Source organism: Peromyscus californicus, unplaced genomic scaffold (genome assembly GCF_007827085.1).
Source record: "Peromyscus californicus insignis strain IS unplaced genomic scaffold, ASM782708v3 Scaffold_5__1_contigs__length_169319896, whole genome shotgun sequence".
Taxonomy (NCBI): Eukaryota; Metazoa; Chordata; class Mammalia; order Rodentia; family Cricetidae; genus Peromyscus; species Peromyscus californicus.
The window spans coordinates 115,604,172-115,628,873 of NW_026294573.1; positions in this window are offsets into that span (position 1 = coordinate 115,604,172).

Sequence of the window (24,702 nt, forward strand, 5' to 3'; positions counted from 1 at the left end):
TACTATACTATTTAAATACTTCTTACTCATTTTAAGTAAATCTTGTATGTCTATGCAGAAGGAAATGAAGTTCTGACTGCAAGTAGAAACTTACAAAACAGGATCTCCATGAGCAGCAGGGATGACACTGAAGGAAGTGTGCTTGGTTTCTCAGGTGAATGAGTTTCCCAGTCCTCTGCCCTTCCCTTCTCCTCCAGGCTTCCCATGACTGACCTGGCAAGAACATGTAGTTTCATGTAGAACACTGGTCATGATGTGTATGCCTCATGCTGTCATGGACATGTAGATCAAATAATGCCACAGGATATATCTGTACTAATGAGGTCAGTGAGAACAGTGTCTACTCTCCATTGATCTTTGTTTCTTCTACCAAGTACTATCTTGTGGCGGGCATAGGGAAACTGTTTTTAAATTTATTTTGCATTCTTATTCAAAAGTGTTTTCAAATCAAACATCCTTCAGACGTCCTTTAACTATTTTTCTGGAGCTTAGGAAAAGTGCAGAGCAATACACTTTCAGGTGTACACTGTAGAGTATAATTTGCATACAAATGCATTTTTACTGAAAAAAGATCAGGGCAGGGTTTTAAATATGCTTCTACATTGAACTTTTAAGCATCTTGTAAAATTGAATATAATACAAAGTTTGAAATCCTCTCATCTTACCCATCCCATATAGAATAAGTTTCTGTTTTTCAGGATGTGGTGGTCATGTCATTGAAGTTTCCGCAGAGTCACACATATTAAACAATGTTAACAAATCAGAGCATTGAATCACTTTCCATGCTCAGGCCTAATCAAGGACTTTCAAGAATTAAATTGTGATGGAACCTTAAACTTGGTAATCTTAATAGGATGGTAAGACTACCCAATGTCCTGTAAAACATGGTAGTAAACATAAAGCCAGGTAGTGAGAAACCCTGTCAGAGAGGAAGTTCAGCAGGAAAGAGTCCTTAATGCTTTTACAGGAGACTGGTGTTTGGTTATCAGCTCCCACATTTGGTAGTTCACAAATTCCAGCTCTATTAGATCCAAAGCTCTCTTTTAGCCTGGGCAGGAAGCCATACGAAAGTTGCATACACTCACACAGACACAAACACGTGCACATAAGCACATAAGTGAAAAATAAAAATAAATTTTTAAAAATAAAATAAGCAAGGTGAAGATCAGTAGAGGAATACATCCTGATGCCTCTTTTATCTTACACACATGCCTATACAGGCAAACACACACACACACACACACACACACACACACACACACACACACACACACACACAAACATACACAAACACAAAACTGGTGGTGATGATGATGATGATGATAATAATAAATAAAAATAACAAGAAAAGAATGCTTTTCGCTAGCAGCATCTGAGGACTCAATAAAGCAGGTAAAGGACAGAAACATAATTATAAACTATGTCTACTAATTTGCCTTTTCCTAAGTAATAATAGAGGAAAACACTATATGTGATACTACATACTCCTCCATCAGAGTGGTCTGGGTTACTGGCAAATTTTTAAGAATTGAAGTAAATTTGAAAATTTTACTTCTTGTTTCAAGTGTCTTCTTAGAACTCTTGCAATTCAGTAGTTTACTGCCTATATTACACACTCCAAAGGCCAATGCACTAGGAAGCATGTCCAAGATGGTTTCAGGCAGGAGTTCCATAGTTCCCAATAGACCCTGCAAATACAGGTAGTAGGGTGGATCCAGAGAGGAAGCCAAAGGCTAATATAGGTTAAGATGTCCAGGATCATGGAGTCCCACAATGGGCCTAGGAGGCTACAGTAACAGAGATCAGACCAGAGCTGAACTAGGGAAGCATGTATAGTTGTAGAGACCCATGCCATGCAGCAGAAATGGGACCAACCAGGGGTGTGTGGACCTTTAGATAGTGACCTTTACTGAAGATAGTAGTGAACTCAGGGAGGGAGAATGTGGATATAGCCTACGGCCCTGAATACCAGTCCCACTAAGAAAAATGACACTTCAGTCCTCCTAAAATTTAGTCCTCATACAAGCACTGTAAACTTCTACACTAAAAGAAGAAAGGTATCTAGAAAAACGAAAAACAAAAAACAAACAAACCAACAAAAAAAAAAACAACCAACAAACCAATGGCAGACATACACATCTCCATGCAGAAACAAAGACAATATGAAAAAGCAAGACAACATATCTCCTCCAAAAATTACTGATCCCATGGTATGAGCTTCAAATGAGAATTCAGGAAAATGTCCAAATAATTCCAAAGAATGACTGTAACTATGTTCAATCAGCTCAAAGGAGACCGAAAGTCACCCCAATTGGACTGAAGCTGAATGAAGTAAGGAAGACTATTCAAGACATGAATAAAGAGAGAATTGCTGAAGGAAGATCAGAGTGAAATGATGCTGGAAATGAAAACCCAATAAGCCTAATTAAAGGCTCAGTGGAAAGTCTCACCAAAGAAATGGAACATTTGGAGATGTAGCATCAGACATGAAAGACAAAGGAGAATAATTGAATCGTTCAGTAAAGGTCAATGACAATTTGTACAAGAATATATGTGGAACATAGAAAGGCTGTGAGGCACTATGAAAATATCTTATCTCTGAATTATGGGCATAGGATAAGGAGATGAATATTATACCAAAGGCATACACATTGTTTTTGATAAAATCATAGAAGAAAATCTCCCAAACCAAGAGAAGAACATACTCATACTGGTAAAATAAGACCACAGAACATCAAAAAGACATAATCAGAAATGAAATTCCCCAGGACCTAATACATTTAAAATACTGAAGATAGAGAAAAAAGCAAAAGGAGATAAAAGCTGAAAGAAGGAAGAGTTAGGCCACTTCAAAGTCAGACCCATCAGAATAACACCAGATTATCCGATACAAAGAATTTAAGCAAGAGAGGCCTTGAAAGATAAGTGTCCCAAGCATTGAAACAACTATGTTGTGTGACACATTTCCTAGCTGGATACACAGAAGCCCCTATTCATCCCAGGTAGAAAACCAGTGACAGATCCAGCAAAATCCAACATGGAGAACCAATGAGTTTATTGGAGTCACTTGAAGCAGCAGCTGCCCTCAGTCTTGGTTAAAGAAACATCTTTTAGCTGTAGGCAGCTTTCATTGTCAAGATACATAACCGGTCAAAGTGTTGAAAGGAAGAGACTGAATGTTCAGCTCTAAATCCAACATCTTTATCCACCTCTTCATATCCCAGTGATCACAGAACTTTGTGTAAGAAGAGACAGAATGAATGATTGAAGAGGAATGCTGTGTGCAATGGTGTCCTCTGAATCTAACACAGCCACAGCATTAAAAAACTCACAGAAGCTGTGGCTACATGCACAAGATCCAGCCAGCCAAAATTCTGGCAGAGGCAGGGTACATTGTCCCCACTGCTTACTGAGGAGTTTTTGTCTGAGTCATAAAAAAGGGGACAGGGGAGGAAGGGAGGGGACAGGGAAGGATGTGAAGATGAGAAGGGAAAGTGTTAGGGAGAGATGAAGGAGAGAAATAAATTGGATCTATGATCCTGTTTCACTGAATGCTGTGAGTTCGAGGCCAGCCTGGGCTATCAAGTGAGTTCCAGGAAAGGCACAAAGCTACACAGAGAAACCCTGTCTTGAAAAACAAACAAAACAAAACAAAACAAAATATATTTGATATTCTCAAGAAAAAATATATTAAAACAAAAAAACTAAAGCACACAGGAATACACATTGTGATTTCAGGAATACCACAAAACATTCACTGTAAACTTAATTATGTTTTCAGATGCAGTCCATGGTAGTGCAATAGAAATCTGGGGAATGCTCACTCTGAATGTGGCTCAGTGGGCACTGCCTAGGGAGAAAGGTGGACATTACTGAAAACTATTCCATATCAGGCTAGCTGCCGCTCATTATACGTGCCATTTTAATCTCTTTGTATGTTAGCTATGGTCTGTAACAGAAATAATATTTCTAACTTTTTTAAACTAGTGTCAGGCAGGGCTAGAGAGAGGGCTTAGCAGTTGAATATTCACTGCTTTTGTAAAGGATCTAGTTTGGTTCCCAGCATCCCTATGGCAGATCACAACTGTCTGTAACGCCTAGTTCCAAGAGCACAAGTGCCTTCTTGGGATCTCGCAGGCACCCGGTGTGTAATTGGTGCACATACATAGATGCAGGCAAAACACTCACATGCAAAGTAAAAATAAATAAATGTTTTTGAAAGTATATTTCATAATAAATCAGAGAAATGACAGAATAGTGTGTCCTGCAAAGAGTCAAAGTCACATGGCCAATACCTAAGTGTATAATGCTTCTTCTTGTCATATTTTAATTACCAGCAACTTACTTTCATCTCTTCTATTACAGCTCAAAACATTACCCCGACCCTGCCCTGGCACCAACACATGTATATAGTCACTAACACTTTTTTAATATCTGAGAACTTTGATGTGGCTTTAAACTTCTGGATTTTACCTAGAATTTGTTGAAAAGAATGAAAACAAATACTAGCACATGCCTTTTGCAATTCTTTGTTTTTCAGAGTCACATTGGAAAATGTGCTGTATCCATTAACCTTTTTCCAAAGAGCAGAAGGTAAGCTCGTTAACATCTGACAGTTTTGCAGAGTCTATGGACATGTAATGAAAAATGCTGTTCCTCCAGTCTCTGCATACCTGTCAGCTGCGTGGCTTATTACAAAGGAGAATCATTATTATGGCTGCTTTATTTCTCCAACCCCCCATATTCTGCCAGTAAATATAAATTAAGAGGGAACTTGACTTATTACTGTATGAACTTTAATTTTCTCACCCAGTAATTCTATATTGAACAATTGTTAGTTAATGGTTTATTCCATGCATAATGAATAAATTTCCAAGTTCTTCTGAGTGGATATTAATAAGTATCCTATGGAACAGCCATGGTTACACACTAAGCAAGGAGGAAACAACACATTTTAGTCTGGCCTGGGAAATGATCCCACATGTTCCTATAATCACAGTATGATTAAAAATGATGACGGTATCATGGAATATTTGTGTAAGAGACAATAAAGTTGCAGGTGGAGTAACAGTAATTCAAGATAGAATCCCAAAAGGTAAAAGGTGAGAACAGCTTTCAGTCGAGAACAGAATCAATCAGTAAGAGGACATCCTCCCCAGCATGTAATTAATGGCCTGGGATTTCTCTCGGTAATTGGTTATTATATAAGCCTTAACCATTTGCTGATGAGTAATGCAGAACTCCCTGGAGTTACCTGCCAATCCTCCACAAATGAAGACAACAGAGCATGCACCCTTTACCAATTCCTCTTAAGCTATCCATATCCAGATAATCCTTATAGTTTGTATCACGTGTGAACTAATGAAATCCTCACTCTGTGTGAACTCAACTTCATGTAGCATTCGCTGATACACATCAGCATTTCCTATTGGGCTTCATTGTATTGTGTTTTTCAGATATTTAATTTTTTTACAAATCAAAGGTTGTGGAAACTCTGTCTTCAGCAATCTGTCAGTGTCAGTTCTTACACAGCACGTGCTCACTTCCTGTCACTCTGCCGATTATGATAATGTAAGGGATATTTCAATCTCTTTCATGATCATCATATGTTATTGTAGTCTATTATCAGTGATATTTGAGGTTATCATTGTCTCTGTAGGTGAGACTGCCACAAACTTCTCCATAAACAACAGCAAAATAACAAATAGCAGTTGTAAGTGTTCTTGCTCCACTGTGGGTGGTGGCAGGGTTTCTCTCTCTCTCCTGATAAATAACAATGTTGAAATTAGCGTAATCACTAATTCTCCAACACATCTTAATATTTGAGTTGAAGGGAGCTTCATATCCCTGTCTGTAAGTGCTAGAAAAAGTCAAGCTGTGAGGAGATATGTAAAAAGTCATAGCTGGCTTCTTGTTGCAAATAGGCCAACTATCATTGCATTCAAAAAGTTCTTGGAGAAAGGTAACAATGTTACTGCAGTGGACACAAGTACTATGTGGAAAACAGAGAACCTCCTTCCCAAAATGGAGAAAGTTTTGGTGGGCTGAGTGGATGATCAATGCAGGCACTACATTCATTTTAGCCAGCTGATCTGGAGCTAAGTCTTAATGCCTTTGGGTCTACAAGAACAAACCCTGTAAGGCAAATGAAGTATAAAAGCTTGACCCACCTGTGAGTATATGAGCACCTCAAAGAAGGGTCAGTGGACTATTAAAATAAGAGAGGAAAGAAATGAAGTTGGGAGGGGGTAGCTCTTGGAGGAGTTAAGAAGAGGAGTTGGGCGGTGGATATGATCAAAATACATTGTATACAATAAAAAAGTTTAAAATTAGTACAGTTATGATATTTAAAAAGTGTAGTGGGTGGTTGTTTGAGCCATACCCCAAAGCACTGCCCCTAGTAAGGTAGTAGGTAGCTGTTACATCTGCCTATGACCTTGAGGTACATGCCCCTGGGATGTACCTGAGATGCACATATGGGGTTCTCTCTTTGCTTGACTACCTCGTGGTTTTGGATGCTGATATGGAACAGAGCAGTCCTCGCCAGAGGACCGTGTTGGCCCATGCCTCATCCTTTCAGGATTCTGGGAGAAATTCCTTTATCCTGTCTTGTGAGTTAACCCCAAATAAATTTCTTTGATCATTAAAGAGACTCCGTGGATTAATCCCAATAAAAAAAAAATTGAAACTGACAGAATTGGTATCTTCTTCCAAACCAACAAGTTGAACCTGCACATGCTGGTGGGTGGGTTAGCAAGCAGAAAGGATCCTGAAGCGCTAGCTCTGAGCACTGCTGGCTATGCTGCACTAACCTGACTTTATATGGAAAGATGCTAATTACCCAGATAGATAAAAGTCCCCGCCTGCCTACAAAACTTCAAAGAATAGGTTGATGATTGTGGTAGCTTGAATGTAATTGGCCCCCATAAGCTCATAGGGATTGGTGCTATTAGGAGGTGTGCCCTTGAGGTAGGTGTGGTCTAGTTGGAGGAAGTGTGTCACTGTGGGGGACAGGTTTTGAGGTCTCCTTCGCTCAAGATATGTCCCAATGACTCAGATCCCTTCCTGTTACCTGGGGATCAAGATGTAGCTTCTTCTCCAGCACCATGTCTACCTGATGCCTCCATGTCCCTCCATGATGATAATGGACTAAATCTCTGAAACTGTTAGCAATCCCAGTTAAATGTTTTCCTTTATAAGAGTTTCCATGTTTGTGGTGTCTCTTCACAGCAATAGAAACCCTAAGACAGATATAGTTTGATTTCTGTTTCTATGATAAATACTATAACCAAAAGCAATTAGGGGAGATAAAGGTTTATTTGGATTACACATTCCAGTCATGGATCATTGTAAAGGGAACTCAGGGCAGTGATTCAAGGCAGGGTCTTGGAGACAGAAAGTGAAGCAAATACCATGGAGGTGCACTCCTTACTGGCTTGCTACTTATGCCTTGCTTAGCCTGCTTGTTTTTATACCCCAGGATCACCTGCACAGAGATGACACCACCCACAGTGGTCTGGGCCTTTGCACAAGAATCATCAATCATAATATGCCCCAAAGGCTTGTATACAGAAAAATCTGATGGAAGCATTTTCTCATTTGAGATTCTCTCTTCTCAGTTGACTCTAGGTTGTGTCAAGTTGACAAAGCATTAACCAAAACAGCTGGCTCTGTTACTAGTAGCTAATACAGATGATGACTTTTCAGTTGAGGGCAGTGCTCAGTTATCATTCTGAGAATCCTTAGGCCCTTAAGAGATATACTAACTCTGCTCTGTCTTTGTGTTATCAGTACAACAACAAAATGCTGTGGGATGGTCTTTCTGTATGCTGTGAATATGTGTTGCAATGATTGGTTAATAAAGAAGCTGCTCTGGCCTATGGCGAGTCAGGTTATAGCCAGACAGGAAATCCAAGAGAGAGACAGGAAGAAGAAAGGCAGAGACAGGAGAGACAACAGTTGCCGCTGAAGGAGAAGCAAGATGCCAGCAGACCAGTAATGCCACGGCCATGTGGCAAAACATAGATGAATAGAAACAGATTAATTTAAGATGAAAGAGCTAGCTAGCAAGAAGCCTGCAATAGGCCATACAGTTTGTAAATAATATAAGCCGTTGTGTGTTTACTTGGGACCAAGTGGCTGAGGGACACGGGTGGGAGAGATTTGTCTGACTGTATAACAGAGACACTTCTGGCTACAACAAAGCTTGGATGGTAGCACACCTATTTCAATGTGTGTTGTGGATTATTTTAAGCCTACTGTTGAGACACTGTAGAGAAAAAAGAGTTCCTTCCAAATATATCTTCTCACTGGCTATGTATCCAGTAACCCCCAGAATGTGATAGAGATATTTAACACCATCTTGCTTCTATACCTGAACAAACTTGAAGTGCATGGCTTGAAGAGTAATTCTCACATTCAAGGTTTTTTTTTTTTTTAAGAAAATATTATTTTGTAAAATAATTTTACTACATATTGAGTCTTTGGAAAGATCTGGGCAAAAAACCCAGAAAATCTTCTGGAAAGGATTCTTCCTTATAAATACCTTTAAGGGCATTGGTGATACATGGGAGGAGGTCAAAATATCAATGTTATGAGGGGTATGGAAGATGGTCACTCCAACTCTCAACTTTGAAAGGTTCAAGACTTTGATAGAGCAAGGAACTATAGTAGAAACAGCAAGAGAACTGGAAAAGTGAATGAAATGTCATGTTAAGATACAACTTTAAAGAATTAAGTGGTTTCTTATGCACAGATTTTAAAGTGGTTTCTTTTGTCTAGAGAGGTGGCTTAGTGATTAAGAGCACTTCATGCTCTTCTAGAGAACAAAGTTCAAATCCCAACCCTGACATCAAGTGGCTCACAACCACCTGTACCCCCAGCTCCAGGGAATCTGATGCTCCCTTCTGGCCTCACAAACATTTATGTACAGACATACACATGTTCTTAAAAATTTAAAACTAGAAAAGGTTTAATGTGATTGGAACCTGCTTCTGGTGACAGTGCTATAAAACCTATTAAAATGGCAAAGGGTTTAGGATATAATGCAAACTTAATTGATAAGCCCACAGTATGTTTTGAGAGAGTTGAGTCCTTCATGGGCTTTTACTGTGGGGAAAAGGCTATCACACAGCATATCTTCTTACTGAAAGATCTTCTGTGAATATTTGATACAGCAAAATTCATCGTTGTGTTGTTAAAGGAATATCCACAGCTCCACACTGAACTTTCAGAAACGACTGCCTTGATCAGCCAGCAGAAATGTTTCTTTGGATCTGGAATGCATTCTCCAGAGGCTCCTGGGTGGAAATTTTGTCCTTAGCTAGTTGTGCATTTGGAAAGTTGTAAACACTTCCAATGAGCTCTCTATGTGGAGGAAGTGATTCTTTAAGGCATGCCAAGGAGGGTGTATCTCATCACCTATCCTCTCCTCACTTTCTACTTCATGCTCCCTTGAAATGAACATCTGCCTTTGCCACAGGTTCCTGGTGCTTAATTTTCTGCCTCTCTAGAGCCCAGCAAAAATCAGAGCAAGTGATTCTAAGCTGGAGCCTCTGAAACAATGAGACAAATATTTTCCCCCTTTCAGCTTATTTTCTCAGCTCTTTTGCACAGTGACAGTAAACTGCCTAATGCAAACAATAAGACAAGACCCTCTACCAAAGAAAATCTGATTTTCCCTAAGGTTTGGATTGTTTTTAGTACATTTAGCAATGATGTATTTTTTTTTTTATTATTTTGCAATACCATTCAGTTCTACATATCAGCCACGGATTCCCTTGTTCTCCCGCCTCCCGTCCCCCTCACCTTCCCCCCCAGCCCCCCCCTCCATTCCCATCTCCTCCAGGTGGTGGCGCGCACCGATAGGATTTGCTGAAGGAGGCAGAGGCAGGAGGATCATGAGTTCGAGGCCATCCTGGACTACACATTTTAGGGCTGGAGAGATGGCTCAGCCGTTAAAGGCTAGGCTCACAACCAAAAATATAAGAGTATTTTTAATTAAGGTATTTACATCTTTGAACACAATATTGTTTTATACTACTGTAGCAATGTAGAGGAAAATATAACTTTGTATGAATTGATGTTTTTTACATTTATTATCATTTATTGAAAACAACTGAATTGTTAGTGAAGTACAGTTCTCTGTTTGTCTGTCTCAAGAGATGATCAGATTATGAAAGATCAGATAATGAAAGGTTTAACACACTGATGGAGTCATATTTGAGCAGTCTTTTGGGTTGTGGTGTTAACTGTGGAAGGTGAAGCCTGGGTGGAGAAAGGAGGTCACTATGGTCACTGTCTTGCCCTGGCCTTGTTCTGTCCTTGTTCCCGTTTGCTCCCTGTCTGTCATGGTTTGAGCAGCTACTTCACTATGTCTCCTCACTCCGCATTCTGGACCTCCACAACCCATGAACTGAAATAAACCTTGTCTGCATCGTTTCAGTCATGCATCTTGTCGCAGGGACCAGAAGCACAGCTGACATTGTTGAGAAATCAAGACACACATGTCTCTCACTTTATTTTGATATTAACATTATTTTGATAGTTTCGAACTGAACTGCTGTAACTCAAATGAATGCCTGCTTAGAAAGCATGCTAGGATGCTTGTTTGTGCCTTCACATAGCAGCACATCCTGTAGTGAGTTTTCAGTGATTTTTCCTTTTCAGATGAAAACGCTATCACCTTTCTAATCATTCTACAACAAGCAAGCAGTTGATATTTATTTGCAGGTCTGGCCCCTTCTAGCTGTGACCTCTGATAATTTTCAAGCAACTGAAAAGCAAGTTTCAAACTCATTCTTTGTATGTATCCATTAAAGCGCACACACACACACACACACACACACACACACACACACACACACACAAGAAACACCCCCTCCCTGTGAATCATTGTGTCCCCACACAGAATCTCATTTCTCACCTGTCAGAACTTCGTCTGACCCAATCTCATTCCAATAACCAGAAAGGTAAACGGATTGACTTAGACAAAGACTTACTTCATGGCTTGCTATCAGCTGGACAAGGATGCCACAGTCACTGAAATATAGAAGGGACGTACCACAGAAACAAGTACAACACCCAGCTGGGAAAATGGCCAGTACCTGAACTACCAAGTGTATCTGCTGAAGAAGTAAAATGAGAAAGCATTCTAGAGCTTCCTAAACCGGAGACTCAAATTATCTTTGCTCATTTATTATATGTAGTATTTTCTTAACACATGTGAACATTTATTATAAATTTTGTTACATGTGCTACATTGTCCAAGTTTGTCACTAAAAATATTTTCTTCTAGTAACTTACATTGGTACATAAAGTAGAATGGTTTAGATTATGGGTTGTTTGTACAATATCAAAAGACGTTGTGTAACTTGATCCATTCCTGTAATTACAGCACCTGGGAAGGTGAGATCAATAGTGTTCAGAGCTAGAGGCCAACTTCAGCTACATGGTTAGTCTGAGACTAAGGAAACACTGTCTCAGAGAGCCAAAACCAAAAGGAGACAAAAATTATCAGAATATCAGAACAAAAGCAAAATAGCCTATATACATATATACATACACACACACACACACACACACACACACACACACACACACACACTCACTTTGAACTATTTCTGGGAACTAATTTTATGCTGTTCTTTGAAGAATATGAGATAGAGGTAACAATTTCAGCTTATTAAAAATGCCAGCATTTAGATCAAGAGAGACCCGACATGAAATGTTGAATAGCGGATGAACAATTTAACTTTCATCTGCTCTTTATTCTACCCTTCGCTATATTCTTAAGTGGAAATATATACTGTAATATTACTGTGGGATTTCAAGGTGGGGGGAATGTGTGACAAAGAACCTCTAAGTTCTTAGAAATAGATTTCCTGTGTTTGCACATAGTTTTAGGAACCATTAAATGTCTAAGTAGCTCCGAAGTGAAAGATGAGAAAGAGTAAACACGCATGGAAGGCAGGAGGAGGAGGACCAAAGCTGGGGATTTTATAGTCTCGTACAGTGTCTTCAGCATCGTAGACTCAATGATACTCAGGATTACTGCCATATTTCTTGCAGAGCAATTTATGATCAGGTACAACCTCTGACTTGCCCCTCTGTTGATCAGGTACATCATCTTACCTGCCCCTGGTGATCAGGTACATTCTCTGACTTGCCTCTGTGGATCAGTAACATCCTCTGACTTGCCCCTCTGATCAGAGTGTGTGTATGTGTGACAGAATTGAGACTCGAAAGCCATAGACACACCCCAAACCAATTCCAGAACAAACATGGTCCCAGATATCTGTTTTAAATGTCTATACTTAAAAAAACTATACCCAGGAGAAAAAACTATGAGTAGAAATACCATATTTTAGACATACAGAAGTTAGTTGAGGCTGTGTTATGTAATGGAAGCAGGGAAATGTGGCAACTTCTAGAGTGTGTTGTGGAGGAGGACTATGCACAGAGTCTGTAGAATCAAGTCAATTTTTCTGATTTTTTGTGATGAAATAATGTGAAAACAAGTTGCAAGAATATTTAATTAACATAAAGATAAAAAGGAAATTCCTGATTTTAATAGTACTTATTTTTATATGTCTATAGTAATAAAATACACTATTGGAAATAGAGCTTATACCTTTTGACCTAAGTTTCAAAAAAGAAAAGGAAAAGGAAGGAAGGTGTCCATTATAAGCCAGAGAGACTATGGAGAATAGACTGAGTGGGAAGGCTGTCAGGTCGTAGAAATGATGGAGAAACACTGTGAAGGTCGATTGCCTCAGCACTATTCCCACAAGTTTCACATCAGAGCTCAGTGTGAGCACCAGGCTGTGCACATCACCACACAGTGGGGAAGTGTGAATCTGAGCATCAGTGTGGGGCTTTAATTTTCCCTCTGTGTTTCACAATTACCCAAATACCTGCACTGCAAAATGCCCTTGTTCAGAAGATGGTATTCCAATGTGCTCCTACCTCCCAGGCTCATCGAGTTTGCCAGTCTGGTATGTGTTACTTTGTATAAAGAATACATAGAAATAAAAATACTCATAATTTAAAAAGATAATAGATGTTTGGAATTCAGATCAAATAGATCAACTTGAATCATTTGTTTCCTACAGTTTTTTTGTTTTCTTTATTTTCTGATACAGTAAACATGGACAATATAATGCTATAGTCCTGATACTGGCAGCTTTAATGTTTACCCAAAACTTCAATGCATTGACTTCAATATGTGGCCAAGAATACAAATAAAATAGTCATAGAAAAATTGGGTATGCATCAGAGCATATAAAAGCTAAAATATTGCCTCATTTAAAGTTTTTATCTATGAATTCTAAGTTCTAATATACCAAAGTAGGTGCCCAAGGTTTATTGTGGCTTACAATTATACTGGCCATGCTCAAAGCTGTACTCTGTAGTGACTTCTTGTTATCATGAGAACAATTACCTGTTATCAAACATACAAGGTTCTTGTCTATAGAGGGAGTAGTGTAGGAAGAGTGGTGTTACAAGAGTTATTTCTGTATTTTATTACCTGAAAGACCAATCATTGCATTATCTGGGTTTGAAAGTGCTGGAACAAGCTCTTGTGAGGCAATCCGTTTGACCTTTTCCATGTCCCTTGGCTCGTTCAGTATTATTTTGCAGCATTATATGCATATGGCACCTAGCATGTAAATTTTACCGGAGACAAGGTCTTTGTCAACTTGATCTAATCCGTACATATTTGTTGAGCATGTGGTAAATGTTAGAAGAGCATAAAGGTTGCTGAATCAGGATTTACTAAAGGGAAAGGTGAGAAAGGCAATGGTGATGGTAACATTGGGAAGGAAGCAGACAACACTTGCCCTGTAAAACATATATTCTATCATCCCAGAAACCAACAGGCAAGTATTCACCAGACAGGAGCAACCCTGTTTAGGGATCCCAGAAACCAACAGGCAAGTACTCAACAGACAGGAACAACCCTGCTTAGAGATTCTAGAAAACTTCCTGGTCGCAGATGCACTTAGGAAGAAGTTACAGTTAGACCTCCATAAAGAAAAATATTGTTTGAAATAAATAGCTTTGGTGATCAGGCTATGTCACAAAAATTATGACTTTGTCCAAATAACTGGCAGAAAGGCAGTAAGTTTGGAATACAGGGTTCTAGAAAGTTTGTGTTTCATCTTTCTCAAAGCCACCAGAGAATTTTTTTTTTTCTGTGACAAACTGCAATTTTCTTGGTAAGAAGAGGGATCCTATGAATCCTGACTACAGTTACATCTATAGTAACAATGAGACACATGGGGTTAATCACATTAAGTTAGTGTATAACCAGTTTCAATAAACAGAAAATTAGCATAATATTACATATGGCACAAAGTGAATAATTAGCTCATAACTAGTGTTAAAGTGGCCCTTGCACGAGTTTAGTGGAACTTTAAACTTATTTCTCTCTGAATTTTTATTCTGCCCCCCTTTGTGAATGGGAGTTTCCTCAGCCTGGCTTTTCTCATGGAAAAGAACAGCTGCTATCAGAAAGGAGGAACATATTCATATTCTTCATGTTCATGCAGAAAGATCATTCTCCCTACAATTTATTAAATAACTCAAAGTTATATCTGTATTGGCTCATTGAACACTGCTGCACAAGGAGTGTGGTTTTGAAGACTAATCAGAGGCAGCAGGCAGAGCTGAGAGTCACACCGATCCTTACTGTGTGGAAGAAGCTGTCCAGTGGAGAGAAATCAAGGAAAGGATGTCTATATGTTGTAAAGGAAAAAGGACATGAACAGGAAGTATGGCTGCTACAGAGGCAGCCAGCAAATGCATAGAAAGAAGACATGGTTGCCACTGTCCAGACAGGAAATGGCAAAAATTTGAATTTCTACACTGAGTGTAGAAACAGGGTGCTGAGGACAGTTTTGAGAAAGTGTCAACTGATTGAATATGACAGGTGTGAAAAAGGGAGAAATGAAGAATGACTTTAGATTCTGTGATTTAAGTTCATGAAAATTCGGTATTGGCATAAGCTGAGGTAGAAAAACAGAAAGATTAAAATAAAAAAAGCAGAGAAAAAGGTAACATATTGGTGTGTGCATGTCTCTAAATTGGAATGCTTAATAAGAAATTGAATAGATGGGTATGGATTTTTGCATATTGATCTTGTCTGAAGCCAAATAAGGATAAAATTCTTAGGTAGGTATTCAGGCATTAGCAGGCATGAAAGCCGCCGGGGACTGAGCCTTCCTTCACAATCACCTATGGCTCCACCTCCTATTGAGCTGGTAATGTATTGATCTTTACTTTACTCTTTCTTTCTAAAGTAAAGGAAGCATGACACCCTCCATATGAAAAGATGGAAGTGTCAAGTCTTTGCTGAGAACCATAGGTGGTAACATGACATTCTGACCTGCCCAGAACAAGATTCCAGAATAACTTTTTCCCACTTCCTTAACAATTACTCCAGTTGAACATGCCAGTCCCCTGTCCAGGAGGCTATCTATCAGAAAGATGATGGATCTGAGAACATGGTAGGGTAGGAAGGAATAGCTATGCCCTTAATGAGATTGGTATGCATAGACTCCAGAAGCTTTTTTCATATGATTACTTAAAGATCCTCTCTGCTAAGCCTACACACTATTCTGAATTCTAACTGTAAAAATGTAACATTATTTTCCTCCTTCTTATCTCTTCTTTGGACACCAAAAAATCTTGAGCATGCCTGTCCTAAGACTCTGAATGCTCTCTAATGTGGCCAGAAGTCTCTCCAGTCTGACCCAGCCCTGTGGTCCTGCAGCCACTTATAAAACAATCACTCAGAGGCTTATATTAATTACAAACTGTATGGCCAAAGGCTTAAGTTTCTTGCTAGGTAGCTCTATGATCTTAAATTAACCCATTTGTGTTAATCTATGATTTGCCACATGGCTATGGTATAACCAGTCTGCTGGCATGTTTCTCCTTGGGCAGTGAACTGGCGTCTCTCCTCACTCCACCTTTCTCTTTCCTGTATCTCTCCTTGGATTTCCCACCTGCCTCTAAGCTGCCTTGCCGTAAGCCAAAGCAGCTTATTTATTAACCAATAGGAACAACATATATTCACAACATATAGAAAGACATCGCACAGCACTCCAACTTTCTCTGAACTCTCCTGCACCCCACAGCTGCTTGTAGATGCCCATTGCTGAACCTGCCTTTCTTGAACTCTATTTGAAAAAGCCCAGTTTTTTCTCTTCCTCTCATTCATTTCACTCATCCCAGCATCTGACAATATTTGCAACTTGTCTGATCTGTTTTATTTTTCCTCTTAGACTTTAATAAAACAGTCTTTGTGCTTTGTGGTATTTAATATTGATTGTCAATTTTGCAGGACCTAGAATTACTTAAGAGACAATCTATGAGGCATGTCTGTGAGGGAGATTCTAGAGTGTGATAATTGAGGTAAAGAGGCCTATCCTAAGCAAGGGGTGTGCTATCTCATAGCTTCGGTCTTAGACTATATAAGAATGAGAAAGTGAGATAAACATCAACCGGCATTCACTGCTTTCTGCTTCGTGATTGCAGGTATGAGGTGACCAGTTGTCTTGAGTTCCTGACCTTATGACTCTGTCATCGTAAACTGTACCCTGGACCTGTGAACTACAACCAACTCTTTTTCTTTAGGTTGTTTTTGTTAGTTGTCTTGTCATAATAGCAAGAAGAGTAACGAAAGCAAGTGTCCCTCTAAGTCTATTTATAAATTTCTTTATGAGACTATGAATCCCCAGAATGGAGCCCAATTCCCCAGTAACAAAATTAAAGATTAGTTATAATTCAAACAAAGGTAGTAAATGAGTTGTACAGTGTTAGATTTATTGAGTGAACTGACAGGAAGTCAAATCAGAGAATGGGAGTAATTGAATCCCTTCTGAGATACATGTTTAAGCATCACAATCTGATTCTCTTTTCCTGTTTCCTGTGGATCCAGTTATAGAAAACTCAGCTACCTTTCTATCATCATGTCTGCCTGCATACCACCATGCTTCCCACCATGATGGACCTCTGAACTGTAAACCAGCCCCAAGTAAATATTTTTCTTTATAAGAGTTGCCATGCTCATGGTGTCTCTTCATAGAAATAGAAACCCTAACTAAGACAGAAGTTGGTACCAGGGCCTGGGGTATTGCTGTGATAGGCTGGACCATGCTTTTGTTTGGAAGAATGTGGATTTTGGAACTTTGGATTAGAAATGCAGTTAAATACTTTAAGTGGGGCTTAATGGGCTGTACTAGTAGAAACATAGAAGGGAGTGGTACTGAGGGTGATTCAAACTGTGAGAGCCCAGCTCTAGAGGTTTCAGAGGAGAATGTTCATATGTGGCCTAGAGATTGTTCTTGTGATATTTTGGTAAAAAAAAAAAAAATGTGGCTGTTTTTGGCCCTTATCTAAAAAATTTGCCTGAGTCTAAATTGAAGTGTTATAGATGAATAGCCCTGGCAGAGAATATTTCCGAACAACCTAGCACTGACTGTGTTGTGTAGTTATTAGTGGCCAGTCCTACCCAGATCTATAATGAAAAGGAGCAAACTAAGCAAGGAAAAATACAAAATATACAGTTCGAGGAGAAAAGAACAACCAGGAAGTTTAAAGCAGCTAAACCCTGTGTTCAAAGAGATAAAAAGATGAAAGTAAAGCCTGATTGTAGATAGACAAGATAGACTAAAGGGAGTGGTGACCTCTGAGCAAGACCTCACCCCACTAAGCTTCCAACTTGTGAAAAAGAATTAAAGAAAAGTTTAGGGCTGGGTGTGGTCACACATACCTTTAATCCCAGCACTCAAAAGGCAGAGGCAGGTGGATTTCAGAGTTCAATGTCAGTCTAGTCTACAGAGCAAGTTCCAGGAGAGGTAAGCATAGGCAGTGAAGGAAACCATCAAAAACCGAGAGCCAATGAAGATGTACTTGAACGAGGGGAGCATGCTCCAGCCCCAGCAGGCAGCAGGACTCAGCAGCTTCAGCCACATGGTTCTGGTTTAGAGTCAAGGAGAGAAGAAAGGGTTTATGGAGTCTCCCTCTGTGACTAAGGAAAGCTCCTGAGGCCAGGCATGTGTCAGGGGTGTCCTTGCATGGAGGCCTAGAGAGACCATTACATGAAGCTGTGGAGGTGAATCCTGGATTGTCTCAGTGACCCCAAGATGTTGGAGATGCCAGAGTCCTGAGGAGCTAACAGGGAGTGGAAACCAGCCCGAGATAAAGAAGTGTGCTGCAGTCCACAAAGCTGAAAGGAGTTGGAGCTCTGAAGATGCACTTGACATCAGATGTGGAGCTGCAGAGTTTGGAGTTTGCAGCTGGCTTTCACTCTTGTTTTGGTCCAGTATTTACTCTCTATACTCCTTTGTTTTTCCTTTTGGAACGGTTTCACAATTGGAAGCTGATTATACAGGTAGTGTGTGCTTACCTCCCAGGCCCAGAAAAGCCCTAGACCGGAGCTTGGATGGCTTCTTCTCCCTGGGCAGAGGACTTGAAATATCTCTTTAGCCTCTGAGGGAAGACTCACCTCCATTTGATACATCTTTTGCCTGGGTGGACTCTGATTTTTCCTCTTGCCATCTTACACTGCAACCAAGAACATAAATGACTGTGAGCTCTAAGAGTGATTCTGATTAATGTGTAGCTTGTCATGGACCTCTATAACAACACTCTGAGCCTATGGTGCTCATAAAAGACTGGCTACATGGACCACTCCAAAGAGCCAAAACCCTGCCTGTGCAATGCCAATCCCTACAGCCTCATCAAACCACATCACATTTGACAGAAGCATAACCAGATTAGATCATATGACCCCTCCCTCCATGTCCACTTTAAAGTCCACCCCTGTGCTCCAAAGGATGGGGTTATGTGTAAGAGTTCTGCTTGGGAAGAAGTTCACTGTTGAAAAGCAAACAACAAAACCTGAAAACTGTTATTGAAATAGAATGACTTCATGTTATAAAAGACAATATTTCTTCATAGAACAGCCCTGACTGGGGCCCATGGCTGTACAGGAGCCAATGCTCAGTTCCTGGTATCTTCACCCAGCTGGGTGACTCCTTAGAATGTAGATTAGGTTAATCCCAAAGTGCGTTGGGGAGGCTATTCAAGGCAAATCTGTGCTGCATGAGGCACTGATTCAAAAAAAAGAAAGAAGCAAATGCATAAATGAACTAAACCTTGAGCTATTTTTTCTTCTGTGTCTTAGCTTTAACAAAGGTGTTTATTATTCGCAGATTGTACTGTGATTTGTTTTTGTTTTTACAACGTGATGCAAGGTAGAGGTATCTGAGAAAAAGTAACCACAGTTGAGAAAATGATTCCAGAAGACTGGCCTAGAGGCAAGCCTGTGAGGCATTTTTTTTTTTTTTTTTTTTTTCTGGTTTTTCGAGACAGGGTTTCTCTGTGTAGCTTTGTGCCTTTCCTGGAACTCACTTGGTAGTCCAGGCTGGCCTCGAACTCACAGAGATCCGCCTGGCTCTGCCTCCCGAGTGCTGGGATTAAAGGCGTGCGCCACCACCGCCCGGCCTGTGAGGCATTTTCTTAATTAGTGATTGATACTGGAAGGCCCAGTCCATTGCCAGTGATGCCACCCCTGGGATGGTGGTTCTTCATATGTAAGAAAGCAGGCATGATCAGCAAGCAATGGGGACCAAGCCAGTAAACAGCACCCCTCCATAGCCTATGCATTAGTTCCTGCCCTGACTTCCTTGAATGGTAATGTGATGTGACAGTATAAACTGAAATAAACCCTTTTCTCCCCTAGCCCTCCAAAAAGAATCACAATCTACTATCTTTACTAGATGGTGCTTTTTTCTCCTAACGTGTTATGAAGGTAATTCTTCCTCTACATCCCCAAATATTGAAGATATATGGCTACATGTATTGAGGAAGAAAAGTTGGAAAGCAGAAGCAACAACACAGGGCCAAGAGAAAATTAAAATAATTATTAGAATACATGATTTACAAATGTAGAGAGCATGGAGGAAGATGTCTGCTAGAATTACAGGTGAAGTAGGGGAATGCTGTTCTTTAGTGTGGACGTTTCTAAGAACAGCACAACTAATAAGTCCGGATTTTCTTTGTTGATTAGAAAGCTAAATGATATAAGGAGGTAGTCTCCCAAGATATGAGGCTAGTACAGTTTTAAAAATAGTTGTCCTGGATATTAGATGTAAAGCAAAGGATAACCAGGCTACAATCCACAACCCCAGAGAAACTAGATAACAAGGAGGACCCTAAGAGGGACACACATGAATTGCCCTGGGAGGGGGAAATAGATAAAATCTCCTTGGTAAACTGAGAGGGGGGAGTGGGAAGAGGATGAGTGTAGTGATATTTTATTTGTGCACCCCAATAAAGCTTATCTGGGGACCAGAGGAAAAAGCTAGCCACTATATTAAACATAGAGGTCAGGCAGTGGTAGCACATGCCCTTAATCCTAGCATTCAGGAGGCAGAGATTTACTCCTGATCTCTGTGAGTTCAAAGTCACACTGGGAACAGAGCCAGACATGGTGGCACACGCCTTTAATCCCAGCATTAGTTAACCATAGAGGTCTGTAGGTCTGTGTAGACAGACAGGAAGTGATGGAGCTGGGCAGAAAAAGAAAGTGATGTAGCTGGATGGAGAGAGGAAGTAAGATGGCAGGGCATAGAAAGGTATATAAGCATGAGTATACAGGAAGCAGCTCTCTCTTGGGCTGAGGATTTCCTAGTGGCAAGAACATGTGGCTTGGTTTGTTCTGTTCCTTTGATCTCTCAATTTTCACCCCAATATCTGGCTCTGTGTTTTTTTTATTAATAATACTATTTAGCAATTTTTCTTACAGATGGTGGATGAGAACATGAAGGAATAGGACAATCAAGTAGGGGGAGGGATGGAGAGACAAAGCAATGAAAGAGATATCTTGATAGACGGAGCCATTATGGAGTTAGAGAGAAACCTGGTGTTAGGGAAATTCCCAGGAATCCACAAGGATGACACCATCTAAGACTCCTGGCAATAGTGGAGAGGGTTCCTGAACTGGCCTTCCCCTGTAATCAGATTGATGATACCCTAATTGTCATAGAACCTTCATCCAGTGACTGATGGAACCAGCTGCAGAGATCATAGTTAGGCAATGGGCCGAGCACCTTGAAGTCCAGTCAAAGAGAGGGAGGAGGGATTATATGAGCAGAGAGGGTTAAGATCATGATGCAGAAACCCACAGAGACAGCTGACCTGAGCTAGTGGGAGCTCATGGACTTTGGACTGATGGCTGGGGAATCTGAAGGAGACCAAATTAGGTCCTCTGAATGTGGGTGACAGTTGTGTGGCTTGTTCTATTTGTGGGGTCCCTGGCTGTGGGACCAGGATTTATCCCTGGGGCATGAACTAGCTTTTTGGAGCCCATTCCCTATGAAGAGATACTTTGCTCAGCCTTATTGGGGGTGGGGGTTGGGCTTGGGCTTACCTCAACTTGATTGCCAGACTTTGTTGACTCCTCATGAGAAGCCTTATCCTCTCTGAGGAGTGGATGGTGGGTGGTGTGGGGGAGAGGTAGGGCAAGCTGGAGGAGAGGAGAGAGGGGACCTGTGCTTGGTATGTAAAATGAAAAAAATAGTTGCCTTGGAAAATGAGAAAGTGAGCAAGAAAGAAAAGAGCCCAGGAGATGGCACACACACACACACACACACACACACACACACAAATATATGCATATATAGACCCACATGTTCACACACTCATGAGTCCCATAAAAACACTATACTAGAAGCCATTATTTATGCAAAACAGACCTACAGAGTACAAAGAGAAGAATATATATCATAAAAATAAAAATAATGAGATAAAATTTAAAGGAGGGAACTCTGACTTACCATTATGAGATAAGGAACTTCCAAAGATGCTGTTGAATTAATTTCCTGATGGACATCTATTGCTGGGCATGCAGCCTACCCTTAAAAGTAACTTGTTTCCCCAGTGAGACTCCCTTGGAGGAAACAACATTTTCATTTGCAAGTGGTTATCATTGGAGATTGTTTTTTTGTTCGGGATAGGTGCATGTATCCATGTATCTTTTCAGCATGAGGACCCCATCTGGTATAGAAACATGCCCTGTGCATGCTGCCTCAGTCACTGTGAGTTCATAATTACATTGATCTTGTTACTTTACAGAACCTTGCTTTCTTGCCTGCCGCCTTCCATGACCTCTGGCTCTTACACTCTTTCCATCTCCTCTTCCACAGTCTTCCCTGAGCTCCAAGGGGAGGAATTTAACGGGGACAACATGTTAGGGTTAAATGTTCCAAGGTCTCTAACTCTCTGCATATGTCTGGCTGTGGGTCTATGTTTCTGTTCCCATCTGCTGTAGATAGATGCTTTTCTGATGATGGTTGAATAAGACACTGATACATGAAAATAGCAGGATGTCATAAGGAGTCATTTTATTGATATGATATTTCTTTTAGAACAGTAGTATTTGGTTTTATTCTAGGTCCATGGGCTATCTAGTCTCAGGTTCTTGGTCACCTCAGCAGAGTCAGGTATGGGTTTCTTCACATGGAGTAGGCGTTCATTCAAACTAGATATTTGTTGGTTACTCCCACAAGATTTGTCTCACCATAGCACTAGCATAACATTCAGGCAGGACACCATTATCAACCCAAGGGTTTGTGGCTGGGTTGGTATTCATGTTTCTCCTTTGGTAGTGTGCAAAATACCTTCATGTACTGGACATAAGAGCACATGAGGCAAAAGCTCTAGGTACGCACCAGTTTGACTTCTCCATCTTCAATGAGTTACAGAGGTGTTGTCTGCAGCAATGAGGACTTGCCATTGGTTCCTGGAGAGCAACATATAGCCTTGGTAACAGACTGGGTTATTTGAAGGTTCCCATGGGACGCCTTTGGTGAACAACTCAATTTGATGTAAACTAATCCCAGTATTGGAAGTTTCATTTAGAGACAAGAGATCTCTGTCTCCCTATTTCATTTACATCACTTTCATGTATGTATTTAGGAAGCTTCTACTTTATTGATATATATTGCTCCTCAGATCCCCTTAATTTTACCTATCTCTGATTCCCTCCATGTCCCCTCTTCCCCTCCTCTTTCACTTGATTCTCCCATTCCAGTCCCCCATCCATCCATAGCTATCTATTCTATTTTACTTCCTGAACTAGATATATCTGCAACCCCCTCCCCTTGTCACTTCCTCTATACCTAACATCTGTGGAACTCTGGATTATACTTTGGTTATCAATAACTTAACAACTAATATCCAGATTAAGTGAATACATATGGTATTTGTCTTTCTGGGTCTGGGATTCCTCAGTCACTATGATTATTTTTTTCTGGTTCCATTCATTTACCTGTGAATTTCATTCTTTAATGGCTGACTAATATACTCTTATGTAAATTATCATTTTAAAAAAATCTATTCTTCTGTTGAGGATATCTAGGTTATTGCAACTTCTCGCTATTATGAAAAGAGCAGCAATGAACATGGCTAAACAAGTGTGTCTGTGGGAAGATGAAATGTCCTTTGTGTATATGTTCAAGAATGGTATAGCTAGATCTTGAAGTAGATTGATTCCCATCTTCCTGCAGACTGACCACATTGATTCCCATAGAGGCTATATGAATTTTCACTCACTCCAGCAATGTATAAATGTTTCCCTTATGTGGTAGTTTGAAACAAAATGGCCCCCAAAGGGAGTGGTACTATTGGGAGGTGTGGCCTTGTTGGAGGAAGTATGTCACTGGGGAGGAAGGGCTTTGAGGTCTCTCTTGCTCAAGCTTCCCTCAGTGTGACTGTCAGTCCATTTCCTGTTGCCTGCAAGATGTAAGACTCTCAGCTACTTCTGCAGAACCACATCTGCCTGCATGCTGCGATGCATCATGCCATGATGAGAATGGACTGAACCTCTGAAACGATAAGCAAGCCTCCTCAGTTAAATATTTTCCTTATAAGAGTTGCAGTGGTCATGGTATTTCTTCATAGCAATAAAAAACCTTAACTAAGACACCTTACTCCATATTCTCACTAGCATGAGTTATTATTTGTTTTATTGAACTTACACACTCTGGTGAGTGCAAGACTAAATCTCAAAGTAGTTTTGAGCTGCCTATCCCTGATGGCTAAGGATGTTAAACATTTCTATAAATTTTTCTCAATCATTTGAGTTTCCTCTATTGAGAATTCTCTGTTTAGATGTACTCCATTTTTTAATTGGGTTATTTGTATTCTTGATATGAAGTTTTTTTTAGTTCTTTATATTTTTTTATTTAATTTTTTTATTTTTATTTTGCAATACAATTCAGTTCTACATATCAGCCACGGATTCCCCCATTCTCCCCCCTCCCGCCCCCCCTCACCTTCCCCCCAGCCCACCCCCCATTCCCATCTCCTCCAGGGCAAAGCCTTCCCTGTGGACTGAGATCAACCTGGTAGAGTCAGTCCAGGTAGGTCCAGTCCCCTCCTCCCAGGCCGAGCCAAGCAATCCTGCATAGGCCCCAGGTTTCAAGCAGCCGACTCATGCAATGAGCACAGGACCTGGTCCCACTGCCTGGATGCCTCCCAAACAGATCAAGCCAATCAACTGTCTCACCCATTCAGAGGGCCTGATCCAGTTGGTGACCCCTCAGCCATTGGTTCATAGTTCATGTGTTTCCATTCATTTGGCTATTTATCCCTGTGCATTATCCAACCTTGGTCTCAACAATTCTCGCT